Consider the following 20,175-nt stretch of genomic DNA (forward strand, 5'->3'; position numbering starts at 1 on the left):
CGCCCTCTTAGGGCTCTAGAGGTGTGGAGCTGGGATGCGCGGGACCCTATCCCCGGAGTGCCTATCCTGCCCCAATCCGGACCAGACCTTCGGTCTCTACACAGCGTCCGAGGCCAGAGGGTACCGACCCTTTTCCCGGGCCTCCCCACCTGCGGCCCCGCGGAAGGGCGGGGACGCAGGCCTGGCGGCGCTCGTGTGAAGAAGTTAATTCAATTCGTTCTGATAACCGAGTTATTCCGATCTGGCCCCTCGGCCCCGCCCCCAGCGAGGTCCCATCCCGGCGGAGACTGCGGAGGCGGCCCAGGAAGGGGGATGGAGACTGGGAAGAGACGGAGCCTGGGATGGGGACAGGGAGGGGACGTGGGTAGACAGAGGAAACAGAGACCGGGAGAAAAAGGGGCAGAAACAGTGATGGAGACAGGGACAAGAGATACAGGTAAACAGACGGAGACAAGAACGGAACACACACAGCGAAAGACGGGATGGAGCGGGGACAGGGCAGAGACAGATGATGAGGGTAAGAGAGAGACAGGAGGAGACAGGGACAGAGGGGGACGAGAAAGAGAGTGAGGTAGGCATGGAGACAGAAGGGGTCGGGATGAGACATGGACGGCAACCAAGACTGCGGTGGAGAGCAGGGGAGGGATGAGACAAAACAGAGGCAGGAATCGTGAGACAGACACATATGCCCAGGGACAGTCTCAGAGAGACAGGGCCAGGGACAGCCACAAGCACGGGAGCAGGGGCTGAGGGCGGAGAGAAAACGCCTCCGGGGAGCTTAGACACGAGGGCTGGAGTGCAGAGGGGGACCAGGGATGGTGCTGGAGGCTCTGGGGGGCTGCGGAGAGGGAGGGTCGTGGGAGCCAGGTCCTTCCACCCTGACTTGTCCCGAGGCCCACACGACCCTGCACCTTCAGGGCCCGCCTGCCTCTCCCTCCCCCAGTTCCCTCAGCTCCATCTGTGGTGTGCGACCCTCTCCTGTGACCTTGGGCTCAGGATGTGATGGATGTCAGGAAGGGAGCGTACCCCGTGACCTCTTTATTTTTCTTCAGTCTCTTACCCCTGTTCTCCAGGGCCCACCCTTTCTTTTCTCCAGGGAAACCACCTAGACTCAGTCTGCACCTGGCCCCGACATCCCTACACAGATTCAGTCACCAGCTCTCCCATGCTATGGGACAGCGGGACACATTCAGAATCCTTACCGTTGGGCAGCTCGTCCACTCAACCCCCAGCCTCCTTCACCGATCTTGGCAGGTCCTGTAGATGAGGAGTCTGAGACCCATGGAGAAGCTGCGGGAAGGGCGTGTCTTTGTTTCCAGCTGAAGTCCTTGGGGGTTGATATAAGGACTCCCGGAATTCTCCCCAAGTTTGTCAAGTCAGAGGGGAGTGCATCTTTCCTCAGGTAATCGCTCCGCCATCATCCGTTCTGGGCTTTGCAGGAGGCCTCTCCATCCTCAATCTCTGGAACCACTCCGTGCCAGGGGATTTCTTGGAGGTTTCTCAGATTACCTCCTTTCAAATGTTTTTATTGTGGCAAAATACACATAACATAAAATTTACCATCTTAGCCACTTTAAGCTATAGTTCTGTGGTAGTAAATACATTCATATTTATGTATTAATATATCCATCTCCATAACTCTTCGAATCCTGTAAAATCAAAACTCTGTACCCGTTAAACAATACCTTCCATTTCCCCATCCTTCCTGCAAACCGCCATTCCTCTTTCTGTCTCTATGATTTTGTGGGTTTTTTTTCAGACAGAGTCTTTCACTGTGTCACTCAGGCTGGAGTGCAGCAGCGAGATCATGGTGCAGTCTTGCCTTCCTTGGCTCAAGCGATCCTCCCGCCTCAGCTTCCTGAGTAGCTGGGACTACACGTGCACATCACCATGCCTAGTTAATTTTTAAATCTTTTGTAGAGTTGGAGGCCTCACTATGTTGCCCAGGCTGGTCTCTGTTATTTTGACTAGGGACCTCGTATAAGTGGAATCACACAGTATTTGTCTGTTTACTTATTTATTTTTGAGATAGTCTTACTCTGTCATGACGGCTGCAGTGCAGAGGTGGGATCACAGCTCACTGCTGCCTTGACCTTCTGGGCTCAAGCGATTCTCCCGCCTCAGCCTCCCAGAGTATTGAGATTACAGGAGTAAGCCTCCACACTCAGCCCAGTATTTGTCTTTTTGGCTTATACTCCTTTTATATACCCCCTTTCCTTATCCATCCATCCATGGACATTTGGGTTGCTTCCACATTTTAGCTGTTGTGAATAATGCTGCTGTGAACATGGGTGTACACATATCTGCTTAAGATGTTTGTATCTGCTTTAAAATCTTTTCAATATATACCCAGAGGTGGAATTGCTGGATCATATAGTAATTCGCTTTTTGTTTTTCAAGGAACTGCCACAGTGTTTTCCACAGAGGCTTTTCCATTTTCCATTCTCACCAGCAATGCACCAGTATTCTGATTTCGACACATCCTTGCCAACACTTGTTAATTTCTGTTTTTCTCAAATGACTTTTTGGGTCTAAACTTGTAGAGATTGAGACCTGCCAGCTCAGCTGCTTCAAAAAGTTCTCCCTCCTGGTGTGAGAGGTGCACCTCTCCCCATCAATACATCCTCTACAGGGAGTACAAGGGATCTCAGAATTGGGAAATCAGATGGGGTAACTGCTCTCAGACCCTCCCATGGCTCTCCATTGTCCTCATGATCAAGTTCAAGCTCTTGCTGGCCGGCCATGTCCTCAATGCTAGCGCTCCAGCCTGCCTCCCCCTCATCTTGGCTTTCTTTGCAGCTGTCACACACTAATCTTTTAGTTCAGAGCTGTTCTTTCTGGCTGGAATGCCCACTTCATTCCCTGCCCTCCCACGCAAAACAAGCAAAAACAAACAAACACAAGCCTGGTTGACTCCTATTTATCCATTGGGTCTCAATTTGAATATCACTGCTTCCTGGAAGCCTTCCCTGATGCCGTTAGACTAGGTTGGGCATCCTTGCCGTGTCCCACAATAGTACCTCCTCTCTTTTGGTCACTCAAATGATCTTGTTTGATCAAAAGATCATTTGAGTGTTTGCAATACAGTGCAAGGTCTTAGGGCAGAACTATGTCATCTTGTTTCTCACTCACTCCCCAGCCCTACTGTGGTGCCTAGCCCGTTACTCTGCATGTCATAGGTCCTCTCTTACCTGTTTGTCAAATGAATGGAATAGGCTACTCTGAAATCTTTGTGTTGGAAAATTCTGTCCTCGCTTCCAGGGAAGGAATTCTCATCCCCTGACTCCACTCTGCACTCTCTGAAGAGGGATCATCCCGCCCTCTTCATTTCCCCTTTCTCCAGGGACGGGAAGCTTCTTCCCTTGTGGGTAGAAGTTTCTTCCAACCTCTGCCTGGAAGAAAGTCCTTCCTCATCTGAGGAACCTGCAGGTGGCCGTACTCCTTCCCCAGTGAAGCTGACCAGCACTAGGAGCAACTGAAGCTTGCATGCAGGGACAAGCAGAGATATGAGGGGAGGCAGAGTCCCAGTGCTGCCCAAGGCCCTGACTCCAGCTGTCTCAGAGACCATGATCTAACCCTCTCATTTGTTTTTTTTTCCCCCTTTTTTCTTTTCTCTTTTTCTTTTCTTTTCTTTCTTTCTTTCCTTCTTTCTTTCTTTCTCGCTTTCTTTCTTTCTTTCCTCTCTTTTATTTTTTTGAGACAGAGTCTTGCTCTGTTGCCCAGGCTGGAGTGCAGAGGCATGATCTTGGCTCACTGCAACCCCTGCCTCCCGGGTTCAAATGATTCTCCTGCCTCAGTCTCCCAAGTAGCTGGGATTACAGGCACTCACCACCATGTCCAACTAATTTTTGTGTTTTTAGTAGAGATGGGGTTTCACCATGTTGGCCAGGCTGGTCTCGAACTCCTGACCTCAAGTGGTCTACCCATCTCAGCCTCCCAAAGTGCTGGGATTACAAGCATGAGCCACCATGCCCGGCTTAAGCCCTGTACAGTTTGGTCCTTGACTCAGTAAATTCCCTTCTATCTAAACTACTTTTGGTTGGGCTTCTGACACTTGCAACCAAGAATTCTGATCAATACAATCTTTAAAGACTTAACACATTTATAGGTAATCAAACAAATGGTAGTGGTGATTAGAAGCTTTATTGTAAAATGCTACAGGGTCAGCTGCGCAGGAACTGGCATTTCCAGGCCTCAGGATGTGGAGTTGGGGTTTCTGTCCCTGCAGGCATCCGTTTGCATCTGCTGATTGGCATAGGAGCTGAGAAGCATTCCAAGGAAGTGTTTTAAACCATGTCCACTATTGGGTTCAGACCTATCTAGACAGGTCTCTCAGATGGCAGAGGTGAGGGAACTTTAGAAGCCAGCCTACACACATGTGCACGTGTGTGCATGTGTGTGCGTGTGTGTGCGTGTGTGCGTGATAGGGGTAGGCAAAGGGGTTTCCTGAGAACTCACCATCAGAGAAGAAGGAGACAGGCAGAGTGGGAAGGACTCTGCAAGGGCCTCATACCAGAGCAACTGGTGGTTGAGAGTCTGATATGGGGAGCTCATCCTGACTAAGGCCTCCACCCCCAAAATGTGTGTACTCCTGGGGGAGCTAAAAATGCTCTGGCATGAAACATTGTCACTGCAATCTTGCTGCAAAGCTTCCTTGCAGAGCAGGACAGCTTCACTTCCAAGAATGATGACAAATTCTGGAGCCTGGTTGCTGGGTTCCAACTCTGGTTCCACCATTGATGAGCTGTGTGACTTAGGGTAAGTTGTTCAACCTCTCTGTGCCTCAGTTTTCTCATCTGTAAACTAGTTTTTTTTTGTTTTTAAGAGACAGGATGTCTCTTTGTTGCCCAGGAGTGCAGTGGCGTGATCACTGCATCCTCGAATTTCTGGGCTCAAGTGATCCTCTTGCCTCAGTCTCTCCAGTAGCTAGGACTACAGGCATAGGCCACCATGCCCAGCTTAAATTAGTTTATTTTATGATTAGATGAATTAAAGTACATAAAGTGTTAGAATAGTGCCTGGCACATTAAATAAATCAGTTATTTAACCACCACCACCACCACCACCACGACAACCTCTTCTCCCTCTTTTTAAATTTTTTTTTTTAAACCCAAGCTGACTTTAATGGGAATTTAAAAATTTTTAAATGTATCTCTGGCAAAGAATAATGCAGGGGTAAGGATCTAGGCACAGTCTAACATCTCTCTGAGGCCTCCACACAGGCCCCTCAAACTGCACCCACTCTGACCATGTACCACTTTCCACAGACCTGGTCCTGCAGCTGTCCCTTCCTTTGGGGAAGTGGGGAAGGGATGGCTTTAGGGGGATGCAGAGTCCATCCCTCAGCCATGCCATCTGCCCCACTTCTTAGGACTTCTTGGGATTGACTGTCCTTCCCTTGACTCCCCCATCCCTCTGGACCCCAGTCTCACATGACATGGCCCCTCCCACCCTCTGGCTTCTGCTGGTTCTAACCATTTTCTCTGACCCTTAGTGCCACCTCCCCCTGGTCCTCCTCAGCAACTTCAGCCTTGCCCTCCTTCTCAGGTAGGGACCTCTGACTTGACCCCAGTCCTGTCAGTCCCTACTCTAGAGAGCCCACAGTCCCAGCTCCCTGAGGCCCCACTCTCCTGGACATGGCTGTACAGAGCTGAGTTGTGGCTTTTGCTGCTACTGCCAGTTGCAGTACTAGGTTCAGGGAAGGTTGGGCCCTGGGACTTGGGAGCAGGGAGGGTCTTTGTGCTCTGGGTGGGTGGCACGGCATAGTCATCAGGCAGGGTTGTAGGGGAGCTCATAGCTCTCCTGCTTCACCTGAGCTTGGCATCCCCATACATCCTTGGGCTCCTAAGGCAGATCGTAAAGGCTCTGGGGAAGGGCTGGGACCAGGCCCTCAGGTTCAACATAGATGGGATCCTGTTTGGGGTCCATCAGCTTGGCCTTCAGCAACTGCTGCTGCTCATGTCCGTACAAGTCCCAATAGAGAGGTTTCTTCCATTGTACTCCCTCTCCTGCCTGAGCAAGGGTGCTGTCCAAGAAGTCTGAGTATAGGGAGTGCTGGGATGGGCCTGAAGCAATGCACAGGGAGTCTAAGGGCTCAGCATACAGGGCTGGGGGGCTGTCAAGAAGCTCTTGGGGGCCAGGTGGGAAGGAAACTTCCCCTTTGCCACCTCCCCTTCTTGGGAGTCAGCTCTGAGAACATTCTGACCCTGTCTGGCCTTTCCCTGGGTCTTCTGCCAGTGGATGGCAGTCTCACCTGCCTGGAAGATGTCATTTCCCTGTGCTGTCTGGAAGGTGAAGTTTCCAGGGCCCAGGAGGCAGCGGCGCTGGCCTCAAAAGAAAACATGACCTTGTCCCGGCCATAGCAATGCAACAGAGTGTAGGGCCAGGAGAGGACAGCTCCAGTATCTGACTCTGGGCCCCCATAGTTAGGAGAGTCACCCTCTCAGCCTCCAACCCTCAGCAAATAGAAGCATGCAGGCCACAGTGCTCAGCCGCCTCAGTCCTCTGCACCATTACCCAGAATTGGGATCCTTCCCAGGTGGGGCTGCACAAGGAGTTCTCCAGCATCTCAAGGGTAGAAAGCTCAGGTGGGTTATTGGTAGGTTCCAGAATCCAGCTGCCTTTCCGAAAGGGGTTTTGGCAGTGTCTGCACCCAGGCTGCACTGGACAGCACATCAACAGCCAGCAGGTGCTAGTGCTGTGCATCGTCCAGGCGGAAGGCAGTGGCGCTGGGCTCAGGGGGGCTCTCCACAGCCACGGGGGCCAAACTCACACACTTCACCAGATGGATCACCTTGCAGTACAGGCAGCACGAGCTCCCTCAGCCGCTCCCAGAGCTCGACCCCTTATGGTCAAAGAACTTGAGCCATGCTACACCACAGGGACTGGCCAGGTAGAGCATGGCCCAGGTCTTCCTCCACCTCTTGGTCCCAAAGTGCTCACTCTGCAAAAAGAGTGGCCCTTCCATCACAGCTCCGTCCATGGCCCCCACCGGTTCCTTCCCCGCGTCTCCCTCTTATCAAGTGACTGACAGGTCACTTGGCACTGACAGATCCACACCAGACTCTATGGCACTGTCAGATCTATGGCACTGTCAGATCTATGGCACTGGCAGATCCACACCAGACTCTGGCCAGGCTCCCTCTGATCTGTTACTCCTGACACTTGCATATATAACCTAGACATGATGTACCACAGCATCACCTTTACCTGAAAGATTTCAGAAGGCATCAGGGCCCTGCAGAGTTACCCAGCCTGATGCCTTCATTTTTGCAGACAAAGAGACCAAGGCCCAGTGAGGGATCCCATAGAAAGAGTAAAAGTAAAACCAATGAGCATGTGTCAGAGGAGGAGTCCCCCACAGAAGGAACGGCACGTAAGAGGATTCTTGGGGACAGATACAGTGGGGACGGCCCTGGATCTTCTGCTTTGGTCCCTGCTGTAACATTAACTTAGTCTGTGAGCTCAGGCAGTGGAAGCGGATGAGGAAGGACCCCTGTCCTGGAGAACTCTTTCTGCAGTGTTCATTTGGAGAGTGGTATCCTGGGGATTCCCAGGTGCCACCACCTTATTCTCACTTCTGACAGCAACACTGATCTTAGCCTCCCCTCAGAACTCTGAGCAAGAATGTCCTGGGCTCAGAGTGTGGCCACCACGCTGGCTTCTTACTCCAGTGCACTCCTGTCAGCCCTCTGGGGGAGCACATGGAGTAGCAGCTCTTCCCTACCATCGAAATGCATCTTTGTACCCTCCAAAACGATGTCTTCAGTCTCATTGTTATTCAATTATGATCAGAAGCCGAGCTTGATCAGACGTTCAATCTAACTTCTGTTAAGTCATGAAAATCCTTTTTTTTTTTTTTTGAGATGGAGTTTTTGCTCTTGCTGCCCAGGCTGCAATGGCACGATCTCGGCTCACTGCAACCTCTGCCTCCCGGGTTCAAGCGATTCTTCTGCCTCAGCCTCCTGAGTAGCTGGGATTACAGGCATGCGCCTCCATGCCCAGCTAATTTTGTATTTTTAGTAGAGATGGGGTTTCTCCATGTTGATCAGGCTGGTCTCAAACTCCTGACCTCGGGTGATCCGCCCAACTCGGCCTTCCAAAGTGCTAGGATTACAGGCATGAGCCACTGCGCCCAGCCAAGTCGTGAAACTTCTCTATCAGTGAAAAGTTAACACATTGTCTGGTCCTGCTTAAGGACAAGAACTCCTTTTACCCCCCATCTATCTACCAACTTCATAAGCAGCCATATTTCAAGTCTCTGTTCTCTGCTGCTGGGACTGTTTGGTCCAGGGAGGGTGAGAAGCAAACACATCTATTGTATATGATCCTGACCTTTCTATCAGAATCCATAGTCTTTTGCTCATCCCTCTGTTATGAGGACAACACTTGCTGACCATTCTCCCTACCAGTACCTTAGGTCACACAGTCTTCCTTTTTGTTCCTAGCTTCTAGCTTCTAGCATCAGGGCTTTCCAGGCCCCCAAATGGCCAGCCACCAGGGATCCCTGAAGAATGAGGAAAGGCCTTAATCCAGTTCTACAAACATTTTTTTTGAGTGTCCAATCCATGATGGACCCTCATGAGGCACTGGACACATGGGAATATGTTCATCTTGGATGCTTTCTTTCTTTCTTACTTTCTTCTTTTTTTTTTTGAGATGGAGTGTAGCTCTGTCACCTAGGCTGGAGTGCAATGGTACAATCTCGGCTCACTGCAACCTCTGCCTCCCTGGCTCAAGCGATTCTCCTACCTCAGCCTCCTGAGTAACCGGAATTACAGGCACGCGCCACTGTGCCTAGCTACTTTGTGTATTTTTTGTAGAGACAGGGTTTCACCATGTTGCCCAGGCTGGTCTTGAACTCCTGACCTCAGGTGATACACCCGCCTCAGCCTCCCAAAGTGCTGGGATTATAGGCATGAGCCACCGTGCTGGCGGGATGCTTTCTTTAAGGATTTCCCAGTCTGTTGGGCACATGGGAACTTATCTGGGGAGAGGGGGGATTTCTCTTCAGAATGTCTTAGTTGTTTGTGTAAGAGAATGGTACAGAGAAGTTTTGTTGATTCCTTTAAAAAGGGGAAAGAGAAAACAAAGTTTGACCCTACCAACCTTGCCGTGCTCTGACAAGCTTATCCAGGTGATATGGTTTGGCTGTGTCCCCACCCAAATCTCATCTTGAATTGTAGCTCCCATAATTCCCATGTGTTGTAGAGGGACCCAATTGGAGGCAATTGCATCACGGGGGCGGATATTTCCTGTGTTGTTCTTGTGGTGAATAGGTCTCTTGAATAGTCTCACGAGATCTGATGGTTTTATAAATGGGAGGTTCCCCTGCGCAAGCACTCCTGTCTACCGCAATGTGAGATGTGACTTTGTCCCTTATTTGCCTTCTGCCATGATTATGAGGACTCCCCAGCCATGTGGAACTGTGAGTCCATTAAACCTCTTTCCTGGCTGGGTGTGGTGGCTCATGCCTATAATCCCAGCACTTTGGGAGGCTGAGGCAGGTGGATCACCTGAGGTTAGGAGTTCCAGACTAGCTTGGCCAACATGGTGAAACCTCGTCTCTACTAAATATACAAAAATTAGCCGGGCATGGAGGTGCCCTGCCTGTAGTCCCGGCTACTCTGGAGCCTGAGGCAGGAGAATCGCTGGAACCTAGGAGGCGGAGGTTGCAGTGAGCTGAGATCATGGCACTGCACTCCAGCCTGGGTGACAGAGTCAGACCCCATCTCAAACGAAAAAAAAAGTTTTTTTCTTTTATAAATTATCCAGTCTCAGATATGTCTTTATCAGCAGTGTGAGAACAGACTAACACACCAAGTTATTAGTCTTTGGTTTAGTTTATTAAACCTGCCAATAGGCTGCCATAGTGAACAATTATGGAGTGGTTATCCAGCACCATTCTTCCTTCTTGGGAACTGTCACCTCCATCTAGATGGCTCCCCAGGGACCATTGCTTTTACATAATCCTTCCCTCAGTCATAATTGGCCCAGGTGTGGACCCTTTTCAAAGATGGGTCAATAAAACCTTTCCTTACCATTTTTTCTTATTTGAACTTAGAAACAAGTCATTCTTTTGTTTTTTGTTTGTTTCTTTGTTTTTGCTTTTTAAGAAATAGAGTGGTTCTTAAAGACTGAAGTCTTTAAGACTTCACAGGCTGAAGTTCAGTGGCGCAATCATAGCTCATTGCAGCCTTGACTTCCTGTGTTCAAGGGATCCTCCCACCTCAGCCTCCCAAGTGGCTGGGACTATAGGTATGTGCCACCACAGCTAGCTAATTAAAAAAAATTTTTTTTCTGTAGAGTTGTGCTATATTGTCCAGGCTGGTCTCAAACTTCTGGGCTCAAGTGATCCTCCCGCCTTGGTCACCCAGTTCCCTGGGATTATAGGTGTGGACCACCATGCCTGGCCCAAGCCATTCTTTTTTGAATGGTGAAAGCTGTAAATATGAAAAACAGGAACTGTCTGCAAGCATATTCTCCATCATGAAGAGAAGAAAGGTGCTCTGCAGTGAAAAAAGCAGAAATAAAAAGTTGAAGCAAAAGATAAAGACAATTCTATTAGGATTTAAGTCTCTAGTTCCAGTTATTCCTGAGACATCCTTGCTCTTTTTTGCAAATTAGTTGTTCAGCCCCTTATTGAATTTTATTACCCAATACAGTTTTCTTTATGTTTAATCTAGTTCACGTTGGATTTCTGTCACTTCCAAGCAAAGGAATCCCAATTTAAAAATCGGTACAAGGTATGGAGTGGTGCACATGGCAGAACCTAAAATATGGAACTGGCCCTGTTGATATTGAGGGTGGGATCCAGTAAGAGTCCCTCCATCCTGAGTCTGGAAGTGAGTTGTTTGTCTAGTGACGACTGAAGCAGCTGGGGAAATGACTACATGGTGTCTTTTAGAACAACCTCCCCTGTCTCTGCCCCGTGGTTGTAGCTTCAGAGGATTCAGTAGGAACATGGCAAAATATTGGAGCACATTGTCTACACTTGGCAACCCCAGGAAGATGCTTCCAGGGAGGGACAAGCACATGACTAGCAGCATGACAATTTGTAACTCTGGTGAGGCCTCCTCTGCCTGGGGCTGGCAATCCAACGTGGCTGCAGGAGAATAATCATGTGCTTTGCAGACTGGCTGCAGGCAGATTCCGTGCACACCGTAAAGTGAATGCATTGAATAAGAAAGGGGGACTGTCTGAAATGTGGATATCTGGGATGAGCTAGAGGAATCAGGGACCTGTGACTCTCCCAGTTCCCGCTTGGCACCCTGGCCTGACAGTAAGGGTCAACATTTGTTTTTCTTTTTTTTGGCATCTGGCATCTGAAACCACTTCTAAGGTAGGGAAATTCCCCATCTAATAGATGCCAGATACTTGTTTTCTGAACTTCCCTCACAACCAGGGTGTAGACATTCGGCCTTTTCTCAGCTGGTCCCGTACACGGATCACAGACTAAGCTAAGAAATCTGTAGCTAAGGAAGTGAGGATTCAGAGACCCTCAAAACTCCCTCCAGGGACAATGGGCTTGTAGTAAGACCTAGTTCTAGAGGCAGCAGGGACCCTACAGAGCTTGCTCTTGCAGCAGGAAGGGGCAGTGGTGGCAGCATTGTCCTCCTGGAGAAAACCCTGCGCTTAATTTAAGACATTGTTCTGGTTTCACGTGTGGCTCTCTGTCTGGTTCTCTAGTTCCTGTAATTCTCTGAGCTACCTAATATCTTTTATACAGTTAATAAATTATTTTTTTTTTGCTTAAATAAGGTGGAGTTGGTTTTGTTTCTTGTAACTAATGACTCTGACTAATATATAAATTGGTACTAGATTGATTGAAGGCATCGGACTTTCAGAGAAATAGCTGGAATCTAGGAATGGTTGTGTGGCCTGATGGGGACTAAAGGTAATGAAAATCCAGAGATGAGGTGGCACTTGGTGGCAAAATAGCTCATCCGCTTATTACTAGTGGTTACCTGGAATGAAGTGTCCATTGAGAAGACAGACTTGGGGGACTGTCTGACATGAGTCTGAAGGGAATGAGGAACAAATGGATTGTGAGGTGGTGTGGACAGCTGAAAGCGAGAATGAAAACATCAAAGTTTGCTCTCACTCTGTCCTGTGTGAGAACTAGAGCGTTGTTTGGAAGAGGGACATGCTGGAGTGGTTATGTAGGAGAGAATTTGGATGACTGAGAGCTCTGAGCTTCTATGAGCTAGGGCTAGGTTGGATACCACCTAGGGGAAAATCCAAAATAACAATGGTATGAACAAAGTAATAGATTCTTCTTCTTCATTAAAAATAAATCTGTGGGTAGGGATTCCAGTGCTGGTGTGGCTATTCCATGGGCATTAGCGCCTCCTACTCCTTCCTTCTTTTTGTTTTCTCTTCCTAGAGTGTGGTTTCTATCCTCCAGCTTACCTAATGTTCTACGATAGCTGTTGGAGTTCCAACCATCACATCCACATTCTAGGAAGCCAGAATGACGAAGAAAGCAAGCAAAAAGTACATCTCTCAGTGAGACATATCCCTGTAAGGAAGCTCTTAGAGGCTCTGTGCAGCACTAATGTTTACTTCGTATTTGCCTGAATTTAGTCATATGAGCATATCAAAATGAAAGGGAGATTAGAAAAAGGCATGATTTTTAACTGGACACATTAGTATCCCAAATGAAATAGGGTCTTCATTGCTGAGCAATAAGGAGAGAATGGTTATCAGGCAGGGATGTTACCCATTGCTGCATAACAATTACCCCACGACTTACTAGTGTAAAACAATACACATTTATTATGTAATAGATTCTGTGCATCTGGAATTTAGGAACAGCTTACCTGAGTACCCTTCTTCAGGGTCTCTTCCAAGGTGTCAGATCTACAGTCTCAAATGAGGGCTTGGCTAAGGCCAGGTCTGCTTCTAAGCTCATGCACATGGCTCTTTTTAGGACTCAGTGCCTCAAGACCAATTGGACTGAATGGCTCTGTTTCTTATCAAATGTTGGCCAGAGGTCACCCTCAGTTTCTTGCACTGTGGACCTCCCCATCAGGACAAGCATGTTAGAAGGGTCAGAGGGAATGCCAGCAAGACAGAAGGCAGCCTTTTGTAACCTAATCTTGGAAATCACATCCTGTCATTTTTGCCATATTCTGCTCCTTAGAAGTAAATTACTAGCCAGGTGCAGCGGCTCACATCTATAATCCCAGCACTTTGGGAAGCTGAGGCAGGAGGATTACTTGAGCTCAGGAGTTTGAGGTCCTGAGCAACATAGCAAGGCACTGTCTCAACAGAAAGTATAAAAATTAGCCAGGCATGGTGGCATGCACCTGTAGTCCCAGCTATGCAGGAGGCTGGGGCAGGAGGATCACTTGAGCCGGGTAGTTCTAGGCTGCTAGTGAGCTATGATCACACTATTGCAACTCAGCCTGGGTGCACTTACCGAAGAGTCTGGATTCCATGTGTCAGTTCTAATAGCTGGGGGTAGTCTTAATAACATTTATTTATTTATTTATTTATTTAGAGACAGAGTATCATTCTGTCACTCAGGCTGGAGTGCAATGGTGCAATCTAGGCTCACTGCAACCTCCGCTTCCCGGGTTCAAGTGATTTTCTTGCCTCAGCCTCCCAAGTAGTAGCTGGGATTACAGGCGTGCACTACCATGCCCGGCTAATATTTTTTTGTATTTTTAGTGGAGATGGGGTTTCACCATGTTTGCCAGGCTGGTCTCAAATTCCTGACCTCAAGAGATCCACTCGCCTTGGCCTCCCAAAGTGCTGGGATTACAGGCGTGAGCCGCCACACCCGGTCTAATGACTTTTTTAAAAAGGATGAGTTAATTGTTTTCTAGAGCCTATAATAACATTTTATTATTTACTTTATCACATATTCATCCACTTATTCTTCTGTCAATCCACTGTATTTTTTGAATGCATTTCAGAGTAAGTTTCAGACATCCATATGCTTGGCATCTAAATACTTCAGTGTGCATATTATGATGTTGAAAAATTGTTGGCTTTAAGAAAGTGTTAGACCTTTTCCTAAAGGGTTGTGCCATTTTACACTTCTACCAATAATGTATGTGAATTCTTGTTTCATATCCTCTTGAACATTAAATCGTGTTAGTCTTCTTAATTTTATTCATTCTGATGGATATGTATAGTGGATTTAATTGCTTTTTCAGTTGGTTGACTGAAACCCGAATTCCCTGATGAAGTTAAATGAAATTGAGATGCCAAGAATCCTTTGGTAAAATGTGGAAGAAAGAATCCAAAGAGTTAAGGAGATGGGAATTTGGTGGGGGTTTATAAGTGTAACTCATTCACTCCTAGCTCTATCCCTTGGGAGGGCCCAGGGGACATTCTCTTCACCAAGGCATTGAGAAATATATTTGTGAGAGTGGTGGTATCTTCAGAAAGTGCTGTAATAACCGGTTTCTGTAGGCCAGGGATATTGGGGGAAGACACTACAGATGAAACGGCCTCCCTGATTTCTTTTTTTTCTTTTCTTTTTTTTTTTCGAGACAGGATCTTGCTCTGTTGTCCAGGCTGGAAGTGCAATGGCCTGATCATGGCTCACTGCAACCTCTGCCTCCTGGGCTCAAGTGATCCTCCTACCTCAGCCTCCCAAGTAGCTGGGACTGCAGGTGCATGCCACCATGCCCAGCTAATTAAACATATGTATATTTTTTAGAGACAGGGTCTTGCTATGTTGCCCAGGCTTGCCTTGAGCTTCTGGTTTTAATCTGTCTTCCCGCCTCAGCCTCCCAAAGTGCTGAGATTGCAGGCACGAACCACCACTCACTGCGTAGGCGCCCTCATTTCCACCAGCATGATGGGACCCTAGGGTTGTGAGGATGGGGTAGAGTACTTCACTGCCAGGGGCAAGCTGGGTGTGGTTACTCTGGTTGCCAGCTGCTCTGAGTGGTCTGACCTGCAGAGATCTTTGCTGGTTGATCATTTTGAGATCACTGAGTCCCTAGGACTAAAGAATATGGGCAGTTCACTAAGATTCTAACTGACCTGTAAAACCCAAAACTCTCTGGAACTGGTGAAAAGGACTCACTTAAGACTATTAATAGAGTGGGGAATAATGGAGTTATGATCTCTCACTGAATTTTCTGTCCTGGGTTAGTTCACAGACTTAGAGCCTCATGCATGGGGTGAAGGCAAGTTTACTTGAGCAAGAAGGATTTATAAATACCTTCATATATATTCCTTTTTTGTTTTTTAAAGACAGAGTCTCACTCTGTCATCCAGGCTGGAGTGCAGTGGCATGAATTCTGGCTCACTGCAACCTCCGCCTCCCGGGTTCAAGCAATTCTCCTGCCTCAGCCTCCTGAGTAGCTGGCATTACAGTGCCCGCCACCACGCCCAGCTAATTTTTGTGTTTTTAGTAGAAACGGGGCTTCACCATGTTGGCCAGGCTGGTTTAGAAATCCTGACCTCAAGTGATCTGCCCGCCTTGATCTCCCAAAGTGTCGGGATTACAGGTGTGAGCCAGGGCGCCTGGCCTCCCTTTGTATTCCTTATAGGCGTCCTCAGAAAGGCCTCTGGTCATTTTCCAGGATAACTATTGTGGGTTTAATTGTTTCTCCCCAAAAGATATATTGAAGTTCTGGTCCCCAGTACCTATGAAATAGGTGACCTTATTTGGAAATAGTTTATTTACAGATGCAGTCAGGTTAAGGTGAGGTCATACTGGTTTAGCCCTAATCCAGTGACAGTCTCCTTAGAAGTTTTTTGTTGTTGTTGTTGTTGTTAACCTTATAAGAAGGGAGAAATTTGAACACAGAGGGAACACCATGTGAAGATGGAGAATAAATTTCTGTTGTTTCAGGCTACATAGTGTATAGTATTTTGTTATGGCAGCCCTAGGAAATGGATCCAGTAACTGTGACCTTGGGAGTATTGGACATTGGCTCTAATGCTAATCTTTGGAGTTGTAGTTGGCACAGTGATTAATGAATCACTCAGAGTGAATGAAGGCTTATGGAGTCAAGTGATAAATTGACTTTCGATTTTTTTCTGAGAGAGGGTCTTGCTATGTTGCCCAGGGTGGAGTGCAGTGGCATGATCATAGCCCACTACAGCCTCGAACTCCTGTACTGAAGCCAGCCTCTTGCCTCAGCCTCCTGATTAGCTGGAACTACAGGTGTGTGCCACCATGGCTAGCTACTGTTTTTTTTTTTTTTCAATTTTTCTAAAGACGGGATCTCACCATGTTGTCTATTCTCGTCTCAAACTCCTGGGCTCAAGTGATCCTCCTGCCTTGGCCTCCCAAAGTGCTAGGATTACAGGTGTGAGCCACTGTGCCCAGCTGCAAATTTTGATTTTAGTGTACCTTACTGTCACCCCAGTTCTTAACCCATTTTCCTCTGATTTCTTTAGTTCCCGAGTGTATAGTTAGACTAGATATATTCAGCAAACAGCAGAATCCCCATGTTTCTTCAGTCCATGGAATATGGCCACTATGGTTGAAAGGGCCAAGCAAAAGCACTAAACCTTCCTCCCTATTGAAATTATAAACAAAGAGGAATAATGTCTTGCTGGGGGAAATGCGAGATTAGTGCAACCATCAAAGATCTGAAAATTTAGAAGTGAAAATTCTTGTTACTTACCCATTTAATTTACCTGTTTGGCTCATGAAGAAGTCGGAAGGGCCTTTGAGAATGACGGTGAATGATCGAAAGGTTAAGACAGATAATGACTCCAGTTGCATTGCTCTTGTAGATGTGATTTCTCCACTAGAGCAAATCAACAGCGCCTCTGCCACCTGCAATAAAGTTATTAACTTGCAAATGTTTTTTCCCTATTTCAATAAGCAAAGAAGACCAGAGGTAATTTTGTTTATCCTGGCAGGGGCAGAAGTACATTTCCACTATTTTGCTTCAAGAACTGTGTCAGCTGTCTGCCTCTGTGCCACAATTTAGTACACAGGGACTTTGATAATCTTAAAGTCTCATAGCACATTACACTGGTGAACTATGATTATGATAAAGTGCTGATAAATCCTAAATAGCAGAAAGTACCGGGTACCCTGAATGCCTTAGTGAGTTGTTGTTGTCAGCGTTTTGGATTTAAGCCATTCTAGTAGGTGCATAGTGATATCTCATTTATTGTTTTAATTTGCAATTCCCTGATGACATATAAGGTTGAGCATCTTTTCATGTATTTATTTGCTGTCTGCACGTATCCTTTGGTGAGGTGTCTGTTCCTATGTTTTGCTGATTTTTAAATCAGGTGATTGTTTCTTTATTGTCCAGTTTGAAAGGTTCTTGTATATTTTGGACACTAGTCCTTTATATGTGTTTTACAAAGATTTTATCCCAGTTCGTGGCTTGTCTTCATTCTCTCAAAAGCATCTTTTGCAAAATAGAAGCTTCTATTTTAGTAAAGTCTAACATATACTTCTTCTTTCATGAATTGTGCTTTTGGTGTTGTATTAAAAAAATCATCACCATCTTCATTTGTATAGTAGTAAGTAAACTTTAAAAATAGTAAAATAAATAAATAAATAAATACATAGAAAATCATCACCAAACCCAGGGTCATCTAGATTTTGTCTTATGTTATCTTCTAGGAGTTCCATAGTTTTGCTTTTTTTTTTTTCTTGAGATGGTATCTTGCCCTGTCTCCAGGCTGGGGTGCAGTGGTGCGATCTTGGCTCACTGCAGCCTTCACCTGCCGGATTCAAGCAATTCTCCTGCCTCAGCCATCTGAGTAGCTGGGACTACAGTTGCATGCCACCACACCCAGCTAATTTTTGTATTTTGAGTAGAGACGGGGTTTCACCAAGCTAGCCAGGATGGTCTCGATCTCCTGACTCCATGATCCTTCCACCTTGGCCTCCCAAAGTGCTGGGATTACAGGTGTCAGCCACCTCGCCCGGCCTGCATTCTATTTTTAGGTCTGGTCCGTTTACATATATATTCTTTTCTTTTTCTTTTTTTTTTTTTTGAGACAGAGTCTCATCTGTTGCCCAGAATGGAGTGCAGCGGTGTGATCTCGGCTCACTGCAAGCTCCGCCTCCTGGGTTCAAGCGATTCTCGTGCCTCAGCCTCCCAAGTAGCTGGATTACAGGTGTGTGCCACCACATCTGGCTAATATTTGTATTTTTAGTAGAGACAGGGTTTCACCATTTGCCCAGGCTGGTCTTGAACTCCTGGCCTCAAGTGATCTGCCCACCTTGGTTTCCCACCCACAGTGCTGGGATTAACAGGCGTGAATGAACCACAGCATCCAGCCTTGCAGGTATTATTTCTATTCTCATTTTAGGGATGAGAACAATTGAGTTGTAGAGGGGTTAGGTGATTTACATAACGTCTTAGGGGCTAGCAAATGGCAGAACTGGGATTTAATCCCACGCAGCATGTTCTTTCAGTATGAGGAAAGATACATCTTGATATGTAAATTTATTCTACATATTGACTTCCAATTATGAATGTTTTTCACTCACATCACCCAAGCCATAAGTTTTTCTCCCTCTAGTATCCCAATATGCCATATTTCACTAAGTCTAAGACATCATGGATTATAAGACACACCTTTATATACCACTAAGAAAGATAAAAATTACAAAAAAGCACAATGCTTTCTTATCATTTAGAATTTTTATCTTACATTTATTGAAAGAATCCTTTTAGACTTTAGATGTATAATTTGTTATATATCACTCTTATGCATGCATGCAATAAGAATAAAAGCAAATTAATTGGTAAAAGTATTTCTAAAACTCCTTTGCATTCAGAGTCCCATTTTTTATTTTTTTATTTTTATTTTTTGAGATGGAATCTCGTGCTGTCACCCAGGCTGGAGTGCAGTGGTGAGATCTCAGCTCACCACAACCTCTGCCTCACAGGTTCAAGTGATTCTCCTGCCTCAGCCTCCTGAGTAACTGGGATTACAGGTATGCGCCACCACGCCTGGCTAGTTTTGTATTTTTGGTAGAGACGGGGTTTCTCCATGTTGGTCAGGCTGGTCTCGAACTCCCGACCTCAGGTGATCCACCTGCCTCAGCCTCCCGAAGTGCCAGGATTACAGGCGTGAGCCACCGCTCCTGGTGTCCCATTTTTAAAAATTGTTATTAAAAAAAATTTTTTTTAATTTTAAATAGGGGGGTCTCACTCTCTTGCCCAGGCTGGTACCAAACTCCTGGGCTCAAGTGATCCTACTGCCTCAGCCTCCCAAAGTGTTAGGATTACAGGCCTGTGCCACCACGCCCAGCCCAGAGTCCCATTCTTTTTAATCATTTTTTAATCTCCAAGATGTTGTTGCCCATGCTTTTTTTTTTTTTTTCCTTTTGAAACAAGGTCTCACTCTGTCACCCAGGCTGGAGTGCAGTGGCGTGATCTCTGCTTACTACAACCTCCTCTTCCTGGGCTCAAGCAATTCTCCTGCCTCAGCCTCCCGAGTAGCTGGGATTATAGGCATACACCACCATGCCCAGCTAATTTTTTTACATTTTTAGTGGAGATGGGGTTTCACCATGTTGGCCAGGCTAGGCTAGTCTCGAACTCTTGACCTCAGGTGATCCACCTGCCTCACCTTCCCAAAGTGCTGGGATTACAGGCATGAGCCACTGTGCCTAGCCATACTTTTTAGAACACAATATCCTACTTCATAATTTCAAGACTATTGGTGATACTCTTGAAAAAGAGAGATCCACTATTAACAGTGAGATTTTCTTCCAAACAACTAATATTCATTCTACAAGTTCTGATACTGGCACTTTCTTGATTTTATCAGAAGGTATGTGTGAAAACTTTCTAGACAATAAACAACACTCATATTCTTTCCTCAAATGGTCCTTAAGTGGACTAAAATGCTTAGGAGTGGCAGTTATCCAGTCATGCCACCAGGAATAACAATCCAATGTAGGCGTGGCAGTGGTATCTCTGCCACGGTCACTTCCTGGCTGACAGTGATTCTGATGGTTCTCAATTTTAGATGTTCAGATTTCAGTTTTGATAACACATGTATCTTGGGATCCATGAAACAAACAGTAGTTGTATACCAGTTTTATCAAAATTTAGTTGTACTTTATGTCTTAATCAGGTAAATATATTTACCGTGATTATTTTAACTTCTTTGTACCAATTTTTACTTTTCCTGGAATTAATAGTTGTGTTTTAAAAATTTGCTTAGTTTTCTAAGTTGCTATCATTATCCTCTTCTAAGGAATTGTAATACTTT

At 46.5% G+C, this 20,175-nt stretch overlaps 1 pseudogene; it reads right to left on the reverse strand.

Annotated features, from left to right (window-relative positions):
• Nucleotides 1–5,543: 5,543 nt before the first annotated feature.
• Nucleotides 5,544–6,982, reverse strand: LOC105522328 (annotated as a pseudogene).
• Nucleotides 6,983–20,175: the final 13,193 nt, after the last annotated feature.

The sequence above is a fragment of the Colobus angolensis genome, unplaced genomic scaffold (assembly GCF_000951035.1).
Source record: "Colobus angolensis palliatus isolate OR3802 unplaced genomic scaffold, Cang.pa_1.0 Scaffold424, whole genome shotgun sequence".
Taxonomy (NCBI): Eukaryota; Metazoa; Chordata; class Mammalia; order Primates; family Cercopithecidae; genus Colobus; species Colobus angolensis.